This window comes from Schistocerca serialis, chromosome 1, assembly GCF_023864345.2.
Source record: "Schistocerca serialis cubense isolate TAMUIC-IGC-003099 chromosome 1, iqSchSeri2.2, whole genome shotgun sequence".
Classification (NCBI taxonomy): Eukaryota; Metazoa; Arthropoda; class Insecta; order Orthoptera; family Acrididae; genus Schistocerca; species Schistocerca serialis.
Window position 1 is genome coordinate 1,086,125,988 of NC_064638.1, and position 24,366 is coordinate 1,086,150,353.

A 24,366-nucleotide genomic window follows, 5' to 3' on the forward strand; every position below is an offset into this window, starting at 1 on the left:
TGCCGGCTACCGGGATTTCAAACTGTAATTTACCGCCACAAATACAGTTGCACTGCGCGTTAATAATTTATTCCATGTCTAATGGATAAGTTTTGCCCTGCAAGGCTGTGCGGATGTTAACGTGGCAACGGGTTCCTTCCGTTCTGCCAATATTGACACTTCTCACCCCAACACTATAAGTAAACATCCTACGTACTGCGACATAAGGAAGATATATTTCTACTGAAAGTCGTAGTTACGTATCACCAAGAGCTAGTAATAAATCTTTATTTGATATTAGTTTCGAAACAGACGATCATAATGATGCAATATTTTGTTGTTACAGGAGCGTATATGCTGCCATACGTTTTGCGGCGCCAGTAAAAAAGTAAAATAATAAAAAAATCGTATTTCATAGCCAGAGTATGAATGATAAAACAGGCCGCTATAACAATTTCATTTTGCGTGATAATCATCGTCTCTCCCAGGAAACTAACAGTACACATAGGAAATTTTATCAGCAGCTCTTAGACTTATATATGCACTGTAAAAGAGAAAAAAAATGGTGCAATAATATGCGTGTATATAGCTGTTTCTCTTTTTTGTTTCAATTGACATGCCGACTTCTAGCATAGCTCACAGTACCAACACTGACATGCGTTCTATAGGACCACTTGCTGTACTGAAGTAGATTGCGTAATGATATCAACATAGATCTGAAGATGGCAACAGAGAATTGTCGAAGCCGGTAATCTATATGAACAAATGATTTTAGCGATCTTGGCAGTTGAAAATTTGTTGGTTGGTGGTTGTTAGTGTTTAACGTCCCGTCGACAACGAGGTCATTAGAGACGGAGCGCAAGCTCGGGTTAGGGAAGGAAATCGGTCGTGCCCTTTCAAAGGAACCATCCCGGCATTTGCCCGAAACAATTTAGGGGAATCACGGAAAACCTAAATCAGGATGGCCGGAGACGGGATTGAACCGTCGTCCTCCCGAATGCGAGTCCAGTGTGCTAGCCACTGCGCCACCTCGCTCGGTGAAAATTTGTTCATTGTCATATACAGGGTGTAAATTTTAAGTTGACAAACTAGAATAACTCGAAAAATAAGCTTCACACGAAAAAATGTGTAGAATCCAAAGTTGATTATTTTCGAGGGGGCATCTGCTAGTGCTAAAATTAGCCCGCCACCCCAGCCCCCTGGGATTGGGGCGGGAGGCAACTTTAAAATTTAAAATGGGAACCCCCATTTTTTATTGCAGAATCAGATTCTACATAAAAAACAGTTGAGACAGGTTGCAGCCTTGTCTTACCCCTGAAACTACTCTGACCCGTGAACTCAATTTACCGTCAACTCAATTTACCGTTAGGTAAGGACATGATTTTAAATTCAGTTCACTCACTGGGCACTTAAAAAATGAGCTGTCGACAAGCATCTCCCGTTTCCGTCATACTTCGCGGCGGCCGCTTATAGCATTGCCCCGCACATTAAGAGCACTTGTGAAGTGACCCGCCGTGTTTGTGTGTCGCCTTTAAGGGGCTCCGGAACGCCCTATACTTGCAATGTTAAAATAACGCTTATAAATTACATCTTTCCTCACAAAGTATTTGAGGTAGGAAGTTGAACTTTTTACAGATTATTTATTGGAATATGGACTACAACTTAACACAGGGATTTTACAAAATTTTAGTTCAGTTATTAAAGATGATTTTTTTTTCAATTGTAATGAAAATTCACAACATTTTTTTGCAATTTTTTATTTATATATTCAAAAATATACAGTTTTTTGGAAAAAGGCTGTGTTAAATTATGCAGAAGCTACTGTGTAACATTTACTGAAAGTTTGAAACAAATATGTTTGGAAGATCCTTAGAAAACATGTAATTAGTATGAGAAAATAAAAGTTTTGGGAATCGAGCGACAAAGATTGGATTAACTTTTTAGTGCATTCCAGGTCCATAGGATGGATTATCTTCATCCTCTGCAAACTCCTCCTCCAGCTTCCTCTTGTTCCTCCTCCTGTTTACTCTTGCTTGTATTTCTAGACTCTTTACAGCCCTGTCTGCAGCCCGAAGGCGTTCCTTGTCTAAAGCAAGTATCGCTCGTTGTTGTGTTCGTAGATTTTGCTACCATTTTCTTCAGTTGCAGTTACTGCAACACTGTTCCAAAAGGTGGTCATGTATGAACACTTATCACATTTCAGTTGTATTTCACTAGCAAGTCCTACGTGCTTTATTATGGAGAGTTCCAGACCAACTTCACTACAATGAATACATCTTACACAGTTTGAAAAAATTCCTTTGAGAACCGACATATCAAATATTTCATTCACATCCGATTCGCCCATAAAACATTCATAGTTTTCACTCATTGAACCAAGCTTCTTCTGTGAAGTATTTTCTTTCCCACTTTGACTGCTATGGGCAGGTGTACTTGAGAGGTTAGGTTCACTCACCTGGTTATCGTCTTTATTGTTTACAGTAATAACACATACCTTTGGCTTTCCAACATTTCTCCTTTTCTTAAAAGCCTACAGAGGATTTCTAATAACTTTACTTTTACTCATTATTATACTTCAACAAAACAGAGACTCAAGAAACAGAATTAATTACGAATATTTTCGAGATAACGACAGAGTAAATAAACATGAAACAATCGACAATCACACCAGCGATATACATTGAACCATCACAGGTTAGCCACAACACATACTTTATCTCACATCACTAAAATGTACCTGATGAACACGGACGTTAATAATAACACCATTTGACAGCAGTTTAACAGCGCCACAGTGGGTCACGCCCATGTAGAACACATTTCAAAAAAAAATTAAAAATAGTTGTAGTCTTCGGAATTGAATAAATTATATATCTATTAAAAGGTAATAGTCTGCAGATTCAGAAAACGCAAAAAAGTAAAAATTTAACTTTTCATGATTTTGAGCCTTTCCGGAGCCCCTTAACTGAGCGGTAGCAGGCAGAGTGTGTGGCAACACTGTAGCGGCAAGTGACAAACGTCAACTATCAAGTAATTTTAATCGGACCGTAGAACAACAACATCAGCAGCAGGGGTCGCACCTGTAGCACAAGGAGGGAGTGGTGGGGGCTGCTGCCGATACAAGCGGCGGGGGCGGCGGAGGCGGCGGCGGCAGCGACTTGGCGGCGGCGACTAGGCGGCAATTACGGACGCGATAGCACAACAAAGCGAGCCGCCCGCTTAGCATAATTGCGAGTCGGCCTCGATTTCTCCGGCTTAGCTGGAAAACTGGACGCGCAGGCCCCATCGGGCACGCCTCGTTCCGTCCCCTGCCATTTACATACCCCAGTCCAGTCCAGTAATTAGCCGCGTTTCTCTTTTGTCCGTCGCCTTCTTTTATTTACGCGCGGAAAATTACAGCCCCTCGCCGCAACAAACACTTTGTTTGCTCTGCTGTCGCGACGAGGTGCTCACTCCTCTCGGCTACCTACGACCGGCGGAAGAGTTTCTGGGGCAAGGACGGCGGTTCGACTGTTAGGGAACGTGCGGCTGCATCGCGTTGTTGTCCTACGGAACTAGTAAAAGTTCGACCTGCAGTTCGTTTTATGTAAAATACTGGCAAGTACTAACAAGGCCTACTTCAGGAACTTTCATTCAGATAAGAAATCCTTCGCGTGCACCTAGTCATTTCCAGTGACACAGTGTGTCTCGTTTTCGTGGGACACACAGCAATTCTGAGAACGAGATAGTTTCGCTCTTACGTCTCGAGCGCAGTGAGTCAAGTTGTAAGTACGTTGTTTAGGTTTTTATATTTGTAACACCACGTAGCGCTCTGTATGAAAATCACTGGCTGTGCTGTGTGCAGTCTGTGGCTGGTTGGCATTGTTGAAAAATTCTCTATTGTAGTGGGTAGTTGGATGTGAACAGCGCGTAGCGTTGCGCAGTTGGAGGCGAGCCGCCAACAGTGGTGGTTGTAGGGAGAGAGGTGGCGGAGTTTTGAGAGCGGATGATCTGGACGTGTGTCCATCAGAGACAGTAAATTTGTAAGACTGGATGTCATGAACTGATATATATATATATATATATATATATATATATATATATATATATATATATATATATATATATAAAATGACTTTTGAAGACTATTAAGGTAAATACATTGTTTGTTCTTTATCAAAATCTTTCATTTGCTAACTATTCCTGTCAGTAGTTAGTGACTTCAGTAGTTAGAATCTTTTATTTAGCTGGTAGTATTGGCGCTCGCTGTATTGCAGTAGTTCGAGTAATGAAGATTTTTGTGAGGTAAGTGATTCATGAAAGGTATAGGTTATTGTTAGTCAGGGCCATTCTTTTGTAGTGATTATTGAAAGTCAGATTGTGTTGCGCTAAAAATACTGTGTGTCAGTTTAGTGTTGATCAGAATAAGTAAAGAGAGAAATGTCTGAGTACATTCAGTTTTGCTCAGCTGTTTGAAAATCAAATAACGTAAGGGGTTTATCAGCCCAGTAATTCATAATTTTTTCTAAGGGGAGGTTTCAAAGTGTACGCCTGTAGGTAACTGCGTCTACATCTGTAACAATACCTATACTCCGTAAGCAACCTTACGGTGTGTGGCGGAGTGTACTTCTGTAATGATTGCCTCATCCCACCTCCCCGTTCCATTCACGAATAGCCTGTGCGAAGAATGATTTACTGAATAAATTTTTTTTTAAATATAGGAAGTGGTTACTGACGAGACCGCAATGTTATCATAAAATTAGAGCATGGTGACTAGTTTCGAGCGCTTTTTTTAAGAATCTTCAGACCTTAAAAACGAATTTAATGTATTGCAAAACATCATCATTAGCTATAGTCATGCAACGACATGCATTCATATTATAGTCCAACAAGACTAGAGCAGTCTTTAGTTAAAAGCATGGTTGAGAACGAGCCAGTTTACAGCTATAATCTCCAGTTTACAACTATAATCTGCAGTTTACAACTGTAATCTGCAGTTTACAACTATAATCTCGCACGATGGAGGTAATTAAGAAGGAAATTGCCAGCTGTATAAGTAAAAACTGCGTCAAATGCCTGCTGTACGCAACTGTACAGCAGATCATAGTGAGAAAAATGTAGACAACGGTAACAAAAATTGTCAGCTGTTCCTTAGCCCGGCTTACAAGGGAATTATTCATCACGGCGTACAAAATAGTGATTCTTATAAAATGTGCACAAGTTGAAGATTAAATGTAAAAGACACAAGGCCAACCAGCCTGGCGAGACACGTCAAAATTAAGAGTCTAAGTGTATTCATTATATTCGGCTAACAGTACTCAGTTTTTTGTCCAACAAAATACGTGAAGACCGCTCTCTCCTTTCGGAAAAAGTCAGGCGTCAGGAAGAATAACTGTTGGTAAACCACCGTCTTAACTCTAATTTCTGGAATTTCTCGTTGTGGCCATTTCGTGAGATGTGGGAAAGATGTAGTATGTTGTCCAACCCTTCCCGGAATTTACTCTCTCAGAATTTCAATAGGCTAGTAAACATCGTCGTGAAACACAACACCCCATTTTTCAGCATCTGCCACTGGAGTTTCTTGATCATCCCCGTAATGCTTTCGCGCTCTTCGTTGGATCGTCTATATCTCTTCTATTGAACCTACTCGGAAATGGTCCCAGGCCGTTGATAAATACTCAAAAATCTGTCGAACGAATTTGTAAGCCACTTCTTCCGTGGATGATTTACTGTTTATTAGTATTCTTTCTCTAAATCTCAGTCAGGTCTCTCTTGTCTCTTGCAACTCATTTTATGTGATCATTCCACTAGAAGTCGCTCCCAATGATAACTGCTAGATATTTCACGGTAGTTACCGTTTCCAGTGATTTGTCGCCAATAGCATAATTGTGTAGCAGTGAATTTTTGGTCTATTTATGCACACCACGTCACATTTATTTATGTTCATGGTCTCTTGCCAAGCTTAGTGGTTCATGCCTCGTGAAGAGCGAGCTCGACATAAAAGGAAAGAGAGTAGATTAGGATTCGGTGTGGCTTTCACGATAAGTCCATGAGATCTGCATCTACAATTTTATTTCGCAAGCCACCTTATCGTGTGTGGCTGACTGTACTTTGTGTTCCATATGGAACAGAAACTCGGACTGGAAACGATGGGGGAGCAACCAGGGGAACCATCTCGATAATTGCCTTAACCGATCACAGAATTTGAACCGGACAAGAATTAGAAGCGAGGTCTTACCGTAAGCGAGTCTAATAACTGGCAGAAGTAAAGCTGTGAGGACGGGTCGTGAGACGTGCTGGCGTACTCAGTAGGTAGAGCACTTGACCATGAAGGGTAAAGGGACAAAGTCCGAGTCTCGGTCCGGCACACAGTTTTAGTCTGCCAGGAAGTTTCATGTCAACTCACACTCCGCTACAGGGTGAAAATTTCATTTTGAAGCGAATCTAATGTGGCTCAGTGAGATCAACAAAGCCGGATCTCGGACTCTGTTGCGGGACGCCGGAAAAAGTAACCACTGGCAACGGCTCTGTTTTTTTGAGATCACAACCGTACAGGAGTGTGACGTCAGCTAAGTCATGAAAGGTGTAGCCATCGGCACGTCCTGCCCAGTCATTTCGAGTTTCGCGATGGACCAACAGCTGGTGCTTAGTCACTGTCGTGGACGCGTCTCTCTACAGGCATTTACTGCCTTGCAGTTAACAGCAGTTTAGCTGTTCCATCACAGCAACGTTTCTCGCATGTGCACGCCGTTTCCTTCGCCCGACAAGCGTAATTATCTCGCGCTAGGACCGCAAACCCACAGTGCCAGCATCTCCTCCTTTGTCTTCCCGATCTGCGTTCTTGGTTCACTGCTCGCTTTCCGACTTGACCGTACTTCTGTGTACCTAGCTACGGTTTCAATACATTTGCTCTGTGCTGTTTATCGTTGCGTAACGCAGTGAAGGATGCCCTCGACTAAATAATGTGTTTTGCTTCGTGCTAATTTCAGAATATATTAGTAAGAGCTGCACCCCGGGTGTTACCCGCTGTTAAACAGAAATTTATATAAAAAAAATATTTATGCCGAAACTTACTATCCCCTCGTATGCGCCATCAGAAAAGATATCTCTTGCAACTCTTGTGGCGCGAGCCACTTGTTGCAGCGCGAGACACATGCGTCCCAGCATACCGGTCGACATAAAAAAAAGAAAATTAAATTTTGAGACTGTGAAAAAGCTGACAGCTCTCATGTCGCTCGCAACTCATTCGTTTACTTTACGAAAAACATGTTTGCACGAAAGAGTAGCGAATTACAAAATGTGCTAGAAGTGGGAGTAATTAATTTCACTACTGTTTACGGCATTCGTAGAACGGGAAAGGTCATAATTCTCACGGAGTGTATGGAGAGCCAGAAGTCTACTGCAACACGTATTTTAATCTTCTATTATTCCATCTCCTCTTCCCTCTCTCTCTCTATCAACTTTCCTCTTCCCCCTGCTGTGCGTCTCATCCACCTCTCTGCCCACACTCCACTCTTTACCGATCTCCTCCTACCCCTCTCTCTTACCATTTCCTCCTCCTCTCCCTTCTCCCTGCCCTTTTCCCCCTCTCGCTATCTCCCACAAACCCCACTCTCTTTTTTCATTTCCTCCTTTTCCCTTTCCCTGTCTATTTCCTTCTCCCCCTCTCTCTGTCCTTCTCCTTCTTCCCCCTTTTTGTCTGTCCATCTCCTCCCCCCTTCTCTCTCACCAAACTTTACAAATAACACCCAACGTTTACGAAAACTTTTCTCGCTGGCAGCCCCCAAGAAATGATGAAAGGAAAAAAGTTCATCGATTACGACATTTTCGCTGCTCAAACAGCAAAACTGCCGCATGAAGCATGACTTTTAATTCATTATTTCTTTATTACTAATGAGAAGGTTCTGAATAGAACTGGTAAGAAAAGAAATTTATGGCACAAACATACTAGAAGAATAAATCGGTTGGTAGGACGCATTCTGAGACATCAATCGGTCGCCAGTGTAGTACTGAAGGAAAGCAGGGGGGAGGGGGGGGGCGGTGGGGGAGTAAAACCGTAAAGGGAGACCAAGAGATGAAGACAGTGAGCAGATACAGGAGGATGTAGGTTGCGGTAGTTAGTGGGAGATAAAGAGGCTTACACAGGGTAGAGCAGCATGGAGAGCTGCATCAAACGAGTCTCAGGATTGAAGAGCACAACATTCCAGTACCTCTGAAAGTATCACCCCCACCCCAATAGGAAGCTGGTAGTTTTTACTCCAACAGTATGTGTTCCCGGGTGTCTTGTTAGAGAGCTGTACAGTAAATATTATTTATTCACTTTCATGCTACGGTCGCAGGTTCGGATCCTGCCTCGGGCATGGATGTGTGTGATGTCCTTAGGTTAGTTAGGTTTAAGTAGTTCTAAGTTCTAGGGGACTGATGACCAGAAATTAAGTCCCAAAGTGCTCAGAGCCATTTGAACCATTTTCACCAGTCTTCTGTAGCATCACATCACAAACTCTTCGATTCTCTCCCGGTTTTTCCACTAATTATGATTCACTTCCATACAATGCTGGACTCCAAACATACATCTCAGAAATTTCTGCTTCAAACAAAGGCCTTTGTTTGATGTTAGAAGACTTGTCTTGGCCAGCTATGCTCTCTTTAAATGCACTAGTTTTTTTAATGTCCTCCTTTCTTCGTCTATCATCGGTAATTTTGCTTCCAATATAGGTTCTTAGCGTCATCTTCTCCGTGATCACCACTTTCGATGCCGGCCGCGGTGGTCTCGCGGTTCTAGGCGCTCAGTTCGGAACCGCGCGACTGCTACGGTCGCAGGTTCGAATCCTGCCTCGGGCATGGATGTGTGTGATGTCCTTAGGTTAGTTAGGTTTAAGTAGTTCTAAGTTCTAGGGGACTAATGACCACAGATGTTAAGTCCCACAGTGCTCAGAGCCATTTGAACCATTTGAATCCACTTTCGATGATAAGTTTCTTGTCATTCTCATTTCTGCTACTTCTCATTACATTGTTATTTCTTCAGTGTACTGTTAATCATACTTTGTACTCATTAGACTCTTCATTCCGTTCAACAGATCCTGTAATTCTGCTTCACTTCCACTGGGGATAGCAATGCCATCAGCGGATCTTATGACCGATATCCTTTCACACTGGATTTTAATCCCACTGTTGAACCTTTCTTTTTATTTCCGTAATTGTTTCTTAGATTTATAGATTCAACAGTAGGAGCAAAATACTGCATCCGTCTCTTACCCCCTATTTAGCTTGAGCACTTCATTCTTCGTCTTCCTATCTTATTGCTATGCGACATTAAAAAAAAATTCTCGACACCGGTATGTGAAAGAGGGAATTACTAAAACAAAACCCTATCTCCCCGTCGCCCACAACACAACTGCTGACAGAAATAACGCTGGTAACTAAATGTCCTTGTAATACACTGCCAGGAAAAAATAGTACACCTTTTTATATCTTTCCAATTCACTCAAGAGTTATTGTTGCAACAGTGTATGTGGAGTACATGAAATGATGACATTTACAGATCAATAGCACAAACGGTTCTACAAATCGACCCGTGCTAAAACAATCGCATTGATGCGTAGTGTAGCCTCCACAGGTAGCAAGGCGTTCGCTGACCCTGGCATCCATTCGGCCGTACAGGTGGCGAATACTGTCCTGGGATACGATATGCCACGGCTGCTCGACCAGTTCACGTAGTTCTGTAAGAGTTGTTGCCTGACGAATCGCACGAGTCACTTTTCGCCCCAGCATACCCCACATGTTCTTGGTTGGAGGCAATTGCAGCGATCATTCTGGACAGGGAAGTTTCTGCACGTTTTGCAAAGCACGTTTACTTTCATTGGCAGTGTGCGGGCGAGCATTACCCTATTGGAACAACACATCACCTTGTTGCAAGAACGGCAAAAGAATGGATCTGACAACTTCTTGCATGTACCGAGTGCTGGTTACCGTCCCCATCAGAAACACCAAAGGTGAGAGCTGTGCCTTGTCGCACCCCAGAGCACAAGGCCTGGGATGCGGTCAGTGTGTCTTGGAAGAATGCAGTCTACGAGACAGCGCTTACTGGGTCGATATCGCACGCGCAACCGATCAACATTTGCGCGTAGGCAGAGACTGCTTCTGTCGCTGAAGACGACAGCGCGCCATTCCATCTTGTAAGTGGTTCCCTGACGTCAACAGTCGAACCGTGCACGGCGATGCAGTGGCGTGGGTGCTAAATGGGCAAGAGATGTGCGTGCCCGTTGTCCCCCGCTAATAACCGGTTCGCGACATTACGTGTTGATACGTCTGGACTCACAAGCCCTTTTATCTGTGCTGTTGTAGTTGTACGATCTGCCACTGCTGCCCTTACAGTTCGACAATCCTGGTGGGCGTCTGTGCTACACGGACGTCCTGGACCTCGTGTGACGTTTGAGAATATTCACATGACCACTGATACCAGAATCGTTGTACAACTGACGCAGCACGTCCTACATGTGTGGCAGTTGTACGAAAGGACCATGCCGCCATTCGACAGACCACTATATAATCCCTTTCAGACTCGCCCAGTTGGCCGTAGGAGGCACGAGTTCGTCTCCATGGCAGGGTTGGCTGCTTGCTTCACAGGTTTGCACCACACTGAGCTTTCTCGCCGAGAGCATTGCTTGTTAAAGGGTAGACACAGATGACGCTCTGGTCTACTACTGCATCTGTTGACAGACGACTACATCTACTATCCCCATGGTGGCATATTCCGGTGGATCAAAATCATCGTCGTTCAAATGGTTCAAATGGCTCTGAGCACTATGGGACTCAACTGCTGTGGTCATAAGTCCCCTAGAACTTAGAACTACTTAAACCTAACTAACCTAAGGACATCACACACATTCATGCCCGAGGCAGGATTCGAACCTGCGACCGTAGTGGTCGTCCGGTTCCAGACTGTAGCGCCTTTAACCGCTCGGCCACTCCGGCCGGCATCATCGTCGTATTTCCACGTGTATTACCAGGTGTACTGGTGTGAAATGATGGTTTTTCTTTGTGAAAATGAAACACTAATTTTGAATTGAAAAGTAAAAAAAAATTTATTCAAAGTACTGACCATTGCGTTCTATACATTTGACCACCTTTCTGGCAATTTGTGGACACCACGCCAATAGAAATGTTCGTCTTTTGAAGCAGACCAATCAGACACCCAATTTTCGACTTCTTCGTAGGAATCGAAGTGTTCCTCAGCCATTGCGTGTCCTATTGATGAAAACAAATGGTAGCCGGATGGGGCTAAGTCTGGTGAATACGGCGGGCGGGGTAGCAGCTCCCAGCCAAGTGTTTTGATTGCATCCTGAACCAGTTTTCTTTGTGTGCAGGTGCATTGTCGTGTAAAAAAATTACTTTCTCATGTCTTCTGGCCCGTTCTGGTCTTTTTTCGATCAATGGATAATTCAGATTGGTCATTTGTTGTCTGGAGCGATTAGTTTCACCGGGTTTTAGAAGCTCATGGTGCACCACACCTTTCTGATCCCACCAAACACAGAGCATTGTCTTCTTGCCGAGTTGATCTGGTTTTGTAGTCGATGTTGATGGTTGTCCCGGATTAACCCATGATTTTTCCCGTTTAGGATTCTTAAAATAAATCCATTTTTCATCGCCAGTAACAATTCGATGCAAAATTGGTTTTATTTCTTGGCTTTGAAGCAAAATTTGACAAATGGTTTTTCGGTTTTCCATCTGTCTTTCATTCAATTCATGTGGCACCCATTTTCCACACTTTTGGATCTTTCCCATAGCTTTCAAACGGTCAGAAATTGTTTCTTGTGCAACATTTAGCATTGATGCCATTTGCTTCCGACTCAAAGTATCGTCTTCATCCAATATTGCTTGCAATTCGGCGTCATCGAACTTTTTTGGTGGTCTTCCACGTTCTTCATTTCTTACAACAAAATCATTATTTCTGAACCGTTGAAACCATCTTTTGCATGTTGCTTCTGATAGAGCCTGATCACCATATGCCTCGACAAGCATTCGATGCTACTCTGCAACACTTTTTTCCAAATGAAAACAAAAAATTGATGCTTTCCGCTAATCATCACTTTCTGGTACAAAATTCGACATTGTTAACACGATGAAAACATATGATGTTGTTTGTTCCATGACTTGATGTATACTAAATATCTTTGACAGATGTCATACCAGCCAAACAAAAAAAAATTAAGGCTCCTTCACAACAAATGTTCCCTATCGAAACATTTGTATCTTAACGCTCATTTCATACTGAAGAAACTGCAAAATGGTGGGAATTTACGGAGATGGGACTTGGATAAACTGAAAGAACCAGAGATTGTACAGAGTTTCAGGGAGAGCGTAAGGGAACAATTGACGGGAATGGGGGAAAGAAATAAAGTAGAAGAAGAATGGGTAGCTTTGAGGGATGAAATAGTGAAGGCAGCAGAGGATCAAATAGGTAAAAAGACGAGGGCTAGTAGAAACCCTTGGGTAACAGAAGAAATATTGAATTTAATTGATGAAAGGAGAAAATATAAAAATGCAGTAAATGAAGCAGGCAAAAAGGAATATAAACGTCTCAAAAAAGATATCGACAAGAAGTGCAAAATGGCTAAGCAGGGATGGCTAGAGGACAAATGTAAGGATGTAGAGGCTTATCTCACTAGGGGTAAGATAGATACTGCCTACAGGAAAATTGAAGAGACCTTTGGAGAAAGGAGAACCACTTGCATGAATATCAAGAGCTCTGATGGAAACCCAGTTCTAAGCACAGAAGGGAAAGCAGAAAGGTGGAAGGAGTGTATAGAGGGCCTATAGAAGGGCGATGTACTTGAGGACAATATTATGGAAATGGAAGAGAATGTAGATGAAGATGAAATGGGAAATATGATATTGCGTGAACAGTTTGACAGAGCACTGAAAGACCTGAGTCGAAACAAGGCCCCCGGAGTAGACAACATTCCATTAGAACTACTGACAACCTTGGGAGAGCCAGTCCTGACAAAACTCTACCACCTGTTGAGCAAGATTTATGAGACAGGCGAAATACCCTCAGACTTCAAGAAGAATATAATAATCCCAATCCCAAAGAAAGCAGGTGTTGACAGATGTAAAAATTACCGAACTATCAGTTTAATAAGTCACAGCTGCAAAATACTAACGCGAATTCTTTAGCGACGAATCGAAAAACTGATAGAAGCCGACCTCGGCGAAGATCAGTTTGGATTCCGTAGAAATGTTGGAGCACGTGAGGCAATACTGAGCCTACGACTTATCTTATAAGAAAAATTTATTTTCATCGAGTATAGATTTAAATGTCAGGAAGTCGTTTCTGAACGTATTTGTATAGAGCGTAGACAAGAAGAGAATAGAAGCTTTCGAAATGTGGTGCTAGAGAAGAATGCTGAAGATTAGATGGGTTGATTACATAACTAATGAGGAGGTATTGAATAGAATTGGAGAGAAGAGAAATTTGTGGCGCATCTTGACTAGAAGAAGGGATCGGTTGGTAGGACTTGTTCTGAGACATCGAGGGATCACCAATTTAGTGTTGGAGGGCAGCGTGGAGGGTAAAAATCGTAGAGGGAGACCAAGAGATGAATACACTAAGCAGATTCAGAAGGATGTAGGCTGCAGTAGGTACTGGGAGATGAAGAAGCTTGCACAGGATAGAGTAGCATGGAGAGCTGCATCAAACCTGTCTCAGGACCGAAGACCACAACAACAACAACACCTGGTTATTTCTTTCCGCCATTGTAACTGCGTCTGGTTCAATGTCCAAGTCTTGGAACCCACTTCGGTGAGTTGGTGTCTGACGCCTATCTCTGTTGTCCAACAAAGACAAGGGGGACCTACAGTTTCGCATGGAGTCTGACCCACGTGTCGTTCCTGGCAGTCCTCTCGTCGTTGAGAGGTGAGGGCTAAATTAAAGGCAGAGAGAAAAGTTTCGTGGTCCGGTCGGATTTGACCCTCGTCCTGCCGGTCTCCACCACGCGCTTCGCCCCAGGACCACCAGGTCCGACGCACCAGTGCATTAGTGACGGCCAATTAGCTACCCAATCCGCCCGGAGCAGAAGCGCCTGCCAGCGATGCCTCACCTCGAGGGGATTCGTGGCCGGGGCTTAGAGCTGCACCACGTGCATTAGCTAAATGCCGGCTGACGTCACACGGCGCCATATCGGCGAGTTTGCGTCACCCGTGCTAATACGCGGCTGTTTGCTCGAGCCGCCGTAAACACAAATGCAGATATGAGGCTAGGCGCCGGCGTACTTAACGCCCCGCTAAACCTGGTCCAGGCGCAAGGAGCTGGAACTGCACCGCTAATTCTCCGGACTTGCCACTTACACTGCTCTACTGCTATCACAATGAATTCGAAATTTTGCTCGCCGCCTGAGGCGGACTTGCGTGTGTCATTTCTAAGCCGCCCCGCCCCCACCCTCCGTCCCGCAACCCCGGAGGTAGCTTCCAGGGTGACAATTATTAAACTGTATGAAATAAAATCGTCATAACTTCTGAACGGTTTGCGGTAGGACGTCCAAACTGCACAGTTGGCCGCACGGCTTGAGAGGAATTACTATGTGCATGTGCTCTGGATTAGCGACGAAGGCCACTTTCATTTGGATGGGTTGGTCAATAAGCAAAATTGGCGCATCTGGGGGACTGAGAATCCGCATTTCCCGACCGAGAAATCTCTTCATCGTAAACGTCTGACTGTGTGGTGTGCATTGTCCAGTGGGTTACTACCGAACGGTATGTGAAGGTTTTGGAAGATGATTTCATCCCCATTATCCAAAGTGGTCCTCATTTCGTCAAGATGTGGTTCGTGCAAGACGGAGATCGACCCCATCGAAGCAGAAGAGTGTTTGATGTCCTGGGGACCGCATTGTTGCTCTGTGGTACCCAGTGGCCACTGGTATGTGCCTCGATTGGCCGCCGTATTCTCGTGATCTGAAACCACGGTTCTCCCTTTTGAGGGACCAGATTAAAGACAAGGTGTACAGCAATAACGCCAAAACCATTGCTGAGCTGAAAATAGACATTCGCGATGTCTTCGACAGCATCGATGTTCCGACGCTTCAGCGGGTCATGCAGAATTTCGCTATTCGTCTGCGCCACGTCATCGCCAATGATGGCAGGCATATCGTACGTGCCATAACCTAAATCTGAATATCTTTAGTGACGTTTCCGTGTTGAATAAAATACGTGCACGCCGTAGTTTCCTGTCAGGAAGGTCGCAGTTCGTAGTAAAAGACGGAAAATCATCGAGTAAAACTGAAGTGATATCAGGTGTTCCCCAGGGAAGCGTCCTGGGACATCTGCTGTTCCTGATCTATATAAATGACCTGGGTGACAATCTGAGCAGTTCTCTTAGGTTGTTCGCAGATGATGCTGTAATTTACCGTCTAGTAAGGTCATCCGAAGACCAGTATCAGTTGCAAAGCGATTTAGAAAAGATTGCTGTGTGGTGTGGCAGGTGGCAGTTGACGCTAAATAACGAAAACTGTGAGGTGACCCACATGAGTTCCAAAAGAAATCCGTTGGAATTCGATTACTCGATAAATAGTACAATTCTCAAGGCTGTCAACTCAACTAAGCTCCTGGGTGTTAAAATTACGAACAACTTCAGTTGGAAAGACCACATAGATAATATTGTGGGGAAGGCGAGCCAAAGGTTGCGTTTCATTGGCAGGACACTTAGAAGATGCGACAAGTCCACTAAAGAGACAGCTTACACTACACTCGTTCGTCCTCTGTTAGAATATTGCTGCGCTGTGTGGGATTCTTACCAGGTGGGATTGACAGAGGACTTCGAAAGGGTGCAAGAAAGGGCAGCTCGTTTTGTTTTATCACGTAATTGGGGAGAGTGTGTGGCAGATATGATACGCGAGTTGGGATGGAAGTCATTAAAGCAAAGACGTTTTTCGTCGGGGCGAGATCTATTTACGAAATTTCAGTCACCAACTTTCTCTTCCGAATGCGAAAATATTTTGTTGAGCCCAACCTACGTAGGTATGAATGATTATCAAAATAAAATAAGAGAAATCAGAGCTCGAACAGAAAGGTATAGGTGTTCGTTTTTCCCGCGCGCTGTTCGGGAGTGGAATAGTAGAGAGATAGTATGTTTGTGGTTCGATGAACCCTCTGCCAAGCACTTAAATGTGAATTGCAGAGTAGTCATGTAGATGTAGATGTATTTTACGTTTTGGTTCATGTAGTTCAACGTCACCCTATATACACAGGGTGTTTGGCAATTCCCGTTCCAGACTTCTAGGGCTTGTAATGGGAAGTGAGTACATAATATTTTGAAAAGGAAACCCTAACCGAAAACGCACCTTACCCGTGCTACATCCGTTTGAAAACTTATTTGCTAGGTAGGTAAGAAACAAGGTAGTAATGGTGGGGGCTAGTTATGTCGAATCTGCTGCTACATCTCTGACCTGATTGGAACCTCATTCAATTGATTGCGGGTGTTAGAACAACATGGTCGAGTACACGTTTGCAGAATACAGCGATATGATCCTTCTGAACGCCGAAGCTCACGGTAGTGGAAAAGCTGCTCCTTTCCGTTCTCGAGATCGTCCTCCACAACGTCCAACTCCATCGCTTACCCTTTTCGCCACAATTACGCAACGCCTTCCAGAAAGGGTATCTTCATAGTCAGCAGGCGTGAGTAAAGTGCTACAAGGAGACACCACACACCTGAAACGAAGAATTTGTAGTGCATCATGTTGAAGAGAAACCAGCCGGCCGTTGTGGCCGAGCGGTTCTAGGCGCTTCAGTCCGGAACCGCGCTGCTGCTGCGGTCACAGGTTCGAATCCTCCCTCGGGCATGGACGTGTGTGATGTCCATCAATTACTTGTTGTAAAAGTGTTCACGTTACCAACATGTTTTCAAATGGTTGTAGTACGGCAATGCTAAGTTTCTGCACATGGGTTCCCAATCAAAATATTATTTACTCACTCCCCACTACAAGCCCTAGAAGTTTATAAGGAAATTTCTTAACATCCTGTATGAGTAGCTGGCTTGGGAGCGGGATGTGTCTTTGGTATTGTGACTAGCTTCATGGGGTCCGCCACAATTTCCCACATGAGCCACTTTCTTCATCTCAGGACAGCTTTTACACCAAACGGCCTCAATATTATGTACTTTTCAATCTCTGTCTTCCGACGCAATTTTAACTACACAAAAGTCAGCCATCTACGCCCTAGAAGGAGAAATTAACAAAAGACTGATTTCGCAGTTCTCTCGTATAGCGCCAGTACTGCAAACAAAATAGGCCAAACTCAACTCGAGAATCAAATTTGTATTTCGCACCGAGAAGGGTATTAAGGGTACTATAAGACAGACTACCCATAAAACATAATCTTTTCGTCAATCAGAAATATTAAGATTACAGTGTTAGTAATGTGACATTATGTATATTGCGCAAGCCAGAAGGAATTTTCGGATTCAACTGAAAAAACACACGAAATCTAAAGCAAATAAAGTGCTTTCTCGATGTATCTAATAAGCAACAAACACGTGCTCCGAAACATCAACGATCAGTTGTGCAAAGAAAGAGAAGAAAAAATATATTGCAGAAGAAATCGAAATTTTCAGTCACTTTAAAAATCAGCCAAGTGTTCTTATCAAGAAACAAAATGAACTACAAACCGGAAGGCATCTCGATAATTTTATTGGTGTTCTGCACGTCTAATCAAAACCAAAGTAGCATTTCGTTTTGTAGCTTCCATGCTGACAGGTAGGATTATATTGTCAGAAGAAAAAATTTTAATCTTCGAATTCCCATTTTGGTAAACTGTTTCTTTTTAATTGTTTTATTTTATTATTTCTTTCTTTCATTGGGTATATGCAGGGTGTCAGAAACACACTAAAACGTTTGTAAGGGTGTTGCGGGTTAGACTGTCACAAAAAAGAACTGTTAAGAAAAAAATTCTATACATTGCGCCGTTTTCGATTTAATTAGCATAGAAGTTAGCCAATAAGTTCGTTGCACGCGCAAATTTAAGCAGACTTCCAGGGACAGTGTTGCCAAACTTGTTCTTCCTTTGGTTTCCTAATTTATATTTATCACTTCTGAAAAACGCACATTTTAAGTGGTAGTGAGCATGGACAAGTGGTAACTCGCAGACTTACAGATGTCTGCGCATTACCGCATTTTCGCGCGTGCAAGTGCCTTAATGTGCGCGCTCGGCGACCTGATTAACTGACTTCAATGCTAGACAACTCGGAAACGGCACAACGAATCGAATTTCTTTCTAAACAATCGTTTCTCAGCACAACGTCCCCTGGAACACCCTTACAGGCTCTTCAGTTTGTTTCTGACCTCCCTGTATGTCTTAAAGTGTTAGACCGCCCTCATTTCTATTCTTTGTTCAACATTATATCTTTGCACTTTTCGCGCCTTATATGCACCAGCTAACTGACAAAATATCAATAACAACTAAATTTGTGAGCCTGAACATACGAAAGCATGCAGTGTCAATACGCTGCCATTTTTATACGTATAGCTTTTTTATCCTAGGTAACTACTTTTCCGTTAGTTTACATTCACACTATTGTGTACTTGTTCCCTAAAGCCAGCCAGCCGAGGTTCGGATCCTGCCTCGGGCGTGGATGTGTGTGATGTCCTTAGGTTAGTTAGGTTTAAGTAGTTCTAAGTTCTAGGGGATTCTAAGTTCTAGGGGAATGATGACCAGAAATTAAGTCCCATAGTGCTCAGAGCCATTTGAAACATTTTCACCAGCCTTCTGTAGCATCACATCACAAACTCTTCGATTCTCTTCTCTTCCGGTTTTTCCACTAATCATGATTCACTTCCATACAATGCTGGACTCCAAACATACATCTCAGAAATTTCTGCTTCAAAGGCCTTTGTTTGATGTTAGAAGACTTGTCTTGGCCAGCTATGCTCTCTTTAAATGCACTAGTTTTTTTAATGTCCTCCTTTCTTCGTCTATCATCGGTAATTTTGCTTCCAATGTGGGTTCTTAGCGTCATCTCCTCCGTGATCCCCACTTTCGATGCCGGCCGCGGTGGTCTCGCGGTTCTAGGCGCTCAGTCCGGAACCGCGCGACTGCTACGGTCGCAGGTTCGAATCCTGCCTCGGGCATGGATGTGTGTGATGTCCTTAGGTTAGTTAGGTTTAAGTAGTTCTAAGTTCTATGGGACTGATGACCTCAGCAGTTATGTCCCATAGTTCTCAGAGCCATTTGAACCATTTGTTCCCTAACGGTGATACAGCTAAATACTGGGTAATGGATTCAAAATATCCTCTTTGCCTGTGCCGTTCAGCTGCTTATAACCACCTTGCTTCGTCAGTCATATGGACTTTTGATTTCAAGGTTGCAGAGGTATTTCACTTCATCTATAATGTAAACAGCAATGTTGTTGCAAAATTTGTAGTGAAATAACTGAATATTTTCTACATCTACGTCTACATCAGTACTCAGCAAGCCACCGGACGTTGTGTGGCAAGGGATACTTCCTGTACCACTATTTGGATCGTCGCTCTCCCACCCCGCATGCCGCGTGGGAAGAATGACTGTCGTTTTATCCGACTCTTCCCAGGACGTACTCTCACGGAATGTCAACCACTCTGCGATGCACGACTCCTCTCTTGTAGCGTCTGCCACTAGTCTGTTGAGCACCTCTGTGACGCTCTCGCGCCGACTAAACGACGCTGTGGAGAAACGCACTGCTCTTCATTGAGCGTCCTTACCAAGTATGTCCGCCAGTTTTCCCGCTGGTGTTCCTTTTACAAAACAGTTTAAATGCTAGGGTTTGTTTTACATCAGCTTTAGCCTCGTCGGGTTGTCACTTCTGCCAACAGCCGCTAGCGACGAATGTACTGCCTCACGATGCAGAAGACTGCATATCTCATGAGGCGCATTTGTCCCAACAGAAACTCAAGACGTCATGACTGTGCCACGACACATTCTGGCCATTAATACGATGGATATTCTCAAAGCAAAGAACGATCTGTCGCGAAATGGAAACTGCAGTTAAAATTAATTTGCTTTATTTGCAACTATTAGTTACACTTCAACGGCGTTGCCGCAATGGCAATACTGGTTCCCGTCAGATCATCGACGTTCCATGCGGCTTTACGCGGATGATGCTGTAGTATACAAAGAAGTTGCAGCATTAGAAAATTGCAGCGAAATGCAGGAGATCTGCAGCGGATGGGCACTTGGTGCAGGGAGTGGCAACTGACCCTTAACATATACAAATGTAATGTATTGCGAATACATAGAAAGAAGGATCCTTTATTGTATGATTATGTGATAGCGGAACAAACACTGGTAGCAGTTACTTCTGTAAAACATCTGGGAGTATGCGTACGGAACGATTTGAAGTGGAATGATCATACAAAATTAATTGTTGTTAAGGCGGGTGCCAGGTTGAGATTCATTGAGAGAGTCCTTAGAAAATGTAGTCCATCAACAAAGGAGGTGGCGTACAAAACACTCGGTCGACCTATACTTGAGTATTGCTCATCAGTGTGGGATCCGTACCAGGTCGGGTTGACAGAGGAGGTAGAGAAGATCCAAAGAAGAGCGGCGCGTTTCGTCACAGGGTTATTTGGTAAGCGTGATAGCGTTACGGAGATGTTTAGCAGACTCTAGTGGCAGACTCTGCAAGAGAGGCGCTCTGCATCGCGTTGTAGCTTGCTGTCCAGGTTTCGAGAGGGTGCGTTTCTGGATGAGGTATCGAATATATTGCTTCCCCTTACTTATACCTCCCCAGGAGATTACGAATGTAAAATTAGAGAGATTCGAGCGCGCACGGGGGCTTTCCGGCAGTCGTTCTTCCCGCGAACCATACGCGACTGGAACAGGAAAGGGAGGTAATGACAGTGGCACGTAAAGTGCCCTCAGCGACACACCGCTGGGTGGCTTACAGAGTATAAAGTAGATGAATGTAGATGTTAAGCGCTGTCGGGCTGGGCTAGCACTTGGATGGGAGACCATCCGGTCTGCCGAGCGCTGTTGGCAAGCAGGGTGCACTCAGCCCTTGTGAGGCAAACTGAGGAGCTACTTGATTGAGAAGTAGCGGCTCCGGTCTCGGAAACTGATAACGGCCGGGAGAGCGGTGTGATGACAACATTCCCTTCCGTATCCGCATCCAGTGACGCCTATGAGCTGAGGATGACACGGCGGTCGGTCAGTAGCGTAGGGCCTTCATGGCCTGTTCGGGAGGAGTTTAGTTTTAGTTACACTTTGCAACTACTTCTGTACAACGTCTCCGCTCCTACTCACACATCTGTGATAGCGTTGTACCAACTTTGCAATACTCTCGTCATAGAGTGCTTTCCAACAGTTTTCTTCGCTGGATTGCAGTTCATTGTCTGCACTAAAATGTAGCTTTCATAGCCATCGGTTCACATGAGCAGAGATGAAAATCAGAGGGAACAAAGTCCAGGCATATGGACTATGAGGCCAATTGTGTGACTGGATTGAAGAGATCCTAGATAACAGAACGCAGCATGTCATTCTCAGTGGAGAGAAGTCTTCCGAAGTAAGAGTGATTTCAAGTGTGCCATAGGGGAGTGTCGTAGGACCGTTGCTATTAACAATATACGTAAATGACCTTGTGGATAATATCGGAACTTCACTGAGGCTTTTTGCTAATGATGCTGTAGTATATGGAGAGGTTGTAACAACGGAAAATTGTACTGAAATGCAGGAGGATCTGCAACGAATTGACGCATGGTGCAGGGAATGGCAATTGAATCTCAATGTAGCCAAGTGTAATGTGCTGCGAATACATAGAAAGAAAGATCCTTTATTATTTAGCTACAATATATCAGGTCAGCAATTGGAAGCAGTTAATTCCAAAAATTACCTGGGAGTAGGCATTAGGAGTGATTTCAAATGGAATAATCATATAAAGTTGATCGTCGGTAAAGGAGATGCCAGACCGAGATTCATTGGAAGAATCCTAAGGAAATGCAATCCGAAAACAAAGGAAGTAGGTTACAGTACACTTGTTCGCCCTATGCTTGAATACTGCTCACCGGTGTGGAATCCGTTCCAGAGAGGGTTGATAGAAGAGATAGAGAAGATCCAAAGGAGAGCAGTGCGCTTCGTTACAGGATCATTTAGTAATCGCGAAAGCGTTACGGAGATGATAGATGAACTCCAGTGGAAGACTGCAGAAGAGACGCTCAGTAGCTCGTAACGGGCAATTGTTGAAGTTTTGAGAACATACCTTCACCGAGGAGTCAAGCAGTATATTGCTCCCTCCTACGTATAACTCGCGAAGAGACCATGAGGATAAAATCAGAGAGATTAGAGCCCACACAGAGGCAGACCGACAATCTTTATTTCCACGAACAATACGAGACTGGAATAGAAGGGAGAACCGATAGAGGTGCTCAAAGTACCCTCCGTCACACACCGTCAGGTGGCTTGTGGAGCATGGATGTAGATGTAGATGTAGATTTAGGCTTAGGCTGCATGGTGGGTGATCAAACACCTCCTGTCTGAAACGCTGGCAGAGCGGCTTCATTGCCCCTACGTTGTGCGCTCGACAAGTGCCATGAAAAACACACGGCATGAAAGTTATGTTGTGTGGGGTTGCATGAAATTAGGCGTACTCTCACGACTTGGTGGGAGACACTATTTTCTAGGCATGTTTACGAACTCACTGTACGCTCAGAACTGAGAAGAGCGACCTGACACAATCTACGGGCTACTAGAGACACTGCCCAACGTATCTGTGCAGAGCTTTATCGGATTTTCGCTGTTGTTTCCACTTCGCGAGCGATCGTTCCTTAATTTCCGAATTTGGCGACCCTGACAGGATATTTTACTGCAAATGCAGCAACGGAGATATGAGGTTGGGACTACCGAAGTGTCGAATTTCTACGAATGTAATCCTTCAAACGGAACCTTTTGGTGTAAAAAAAAATCACTCTCACTGCGGAAAAGCTGCTTGATAGATCTTCGAAGAGAGCAAACTTTGGCCGTGGATCGTGCCGCGGTGGGCTAGGCGGCCGACTTCTCGGGTCTCGCTTTTGTAGTCGCGCCCGACAATGGCGGCAGCGGCGGCGGCGGGTCCGGTTTTAATTTAAGCTGGCCGCGGGCAGCGCCGCAATCACCGGCCCGCCTGCCAAATGAAGCCGCGGACGCGGTCGCGCCACACGTCCACCGCCGCCGACGCAGCCTCGACCTTCGCTCGCCTCTGCACGCGCCGCGCAGCGCATCCGCTTTGCGCTGCGCTGCCTCGCTGCTTGTGTGGCAGTCCGTTGAAAGAATCCGAGTTCACCCATCTCTCGTCAGCAAACGCCCACTGTAGTCTCGTTCCTCTTCGGGTGCAGAGTCAAATCTGATACCTACGTTGTCGAACCACGCTATTACTGTCCCACTACAGACGTGTCGTCTAGAAAGTGCAGTTTATGACTCAGTACTGAGAACTTTGTGAAACGTGTGATATTTTTACCACAACATCTTTCGAGACTAGTGGCAGACGCTACAAGAGAGGCGTTGTGCATCGCAGTGGTTGAAATTCCGTGAGAGTGCTATAAAACAACGACACAAATCATACATCGTAATATTACACATACTGACACCCGCATGAAAATATTTATATCGTCCTTCAGTATGACAAGTCTGAAAGTTTTTATGCCATTAGGCACCGTCCAAAGTAAAAACGCAGCAGCAAACATGCACAACATAAAAGTCTTCCTGGAACATCTCTTGTTGATGTGTTATACGCTCACAGGACAGCTGTAAACTAAAGGTAGCCGCTTTTCATCTATCAAGGGTAGTACTTTTCTGTAACGCGTATGTCACAACCTCCAGCGATGCCACTGTGGACTATAAATTCTATGCACATTATATGTCAAGTCCTAATAAATTCTGAAAACTAGTTCTACACCTATTTTTGCGTATATATATATATATATATATATATATATATATATATAGAGAGAGAGAGAGAGAGAGAGAGGGCCCGCATCTCGTGGTCGTGCGGTAGCGTTCTCGCTTCCCACGCCCGGGTTCCCGGGTTCGATTCCCGGCGGGGTCAGGGATTTTCTCTGCCTCGTGATGGCTGGGTGTTGTGTGCTGTCCTTAGGTTAGTTAGGTTTAAGTAGTTCTAAGTTCTAGGGGACTGATGACCGTAGCAGTTAAGTCCCATAGTGCTCAGAGCCGTTTTTTAGAGAGAGAGAGAGAGAGAGAGAGAGAGAGAGAGAGAGCGAGAGAAGATATGGATAACGTAGCTAAAATAGGCCCATAAATGCCTCTTGGACACTTCTATCTTCTCGTTTAGCATTTAGCACTCTGACACATCCCTTTCTGAAACTGCTAAAATCGCCACTTCTCTAAATTGGGCACTGTTGAGATGCTTTGCCACCGCCAGTAAGCCATTCTCTTTTTTATCATCCACTTCTTCCCGTT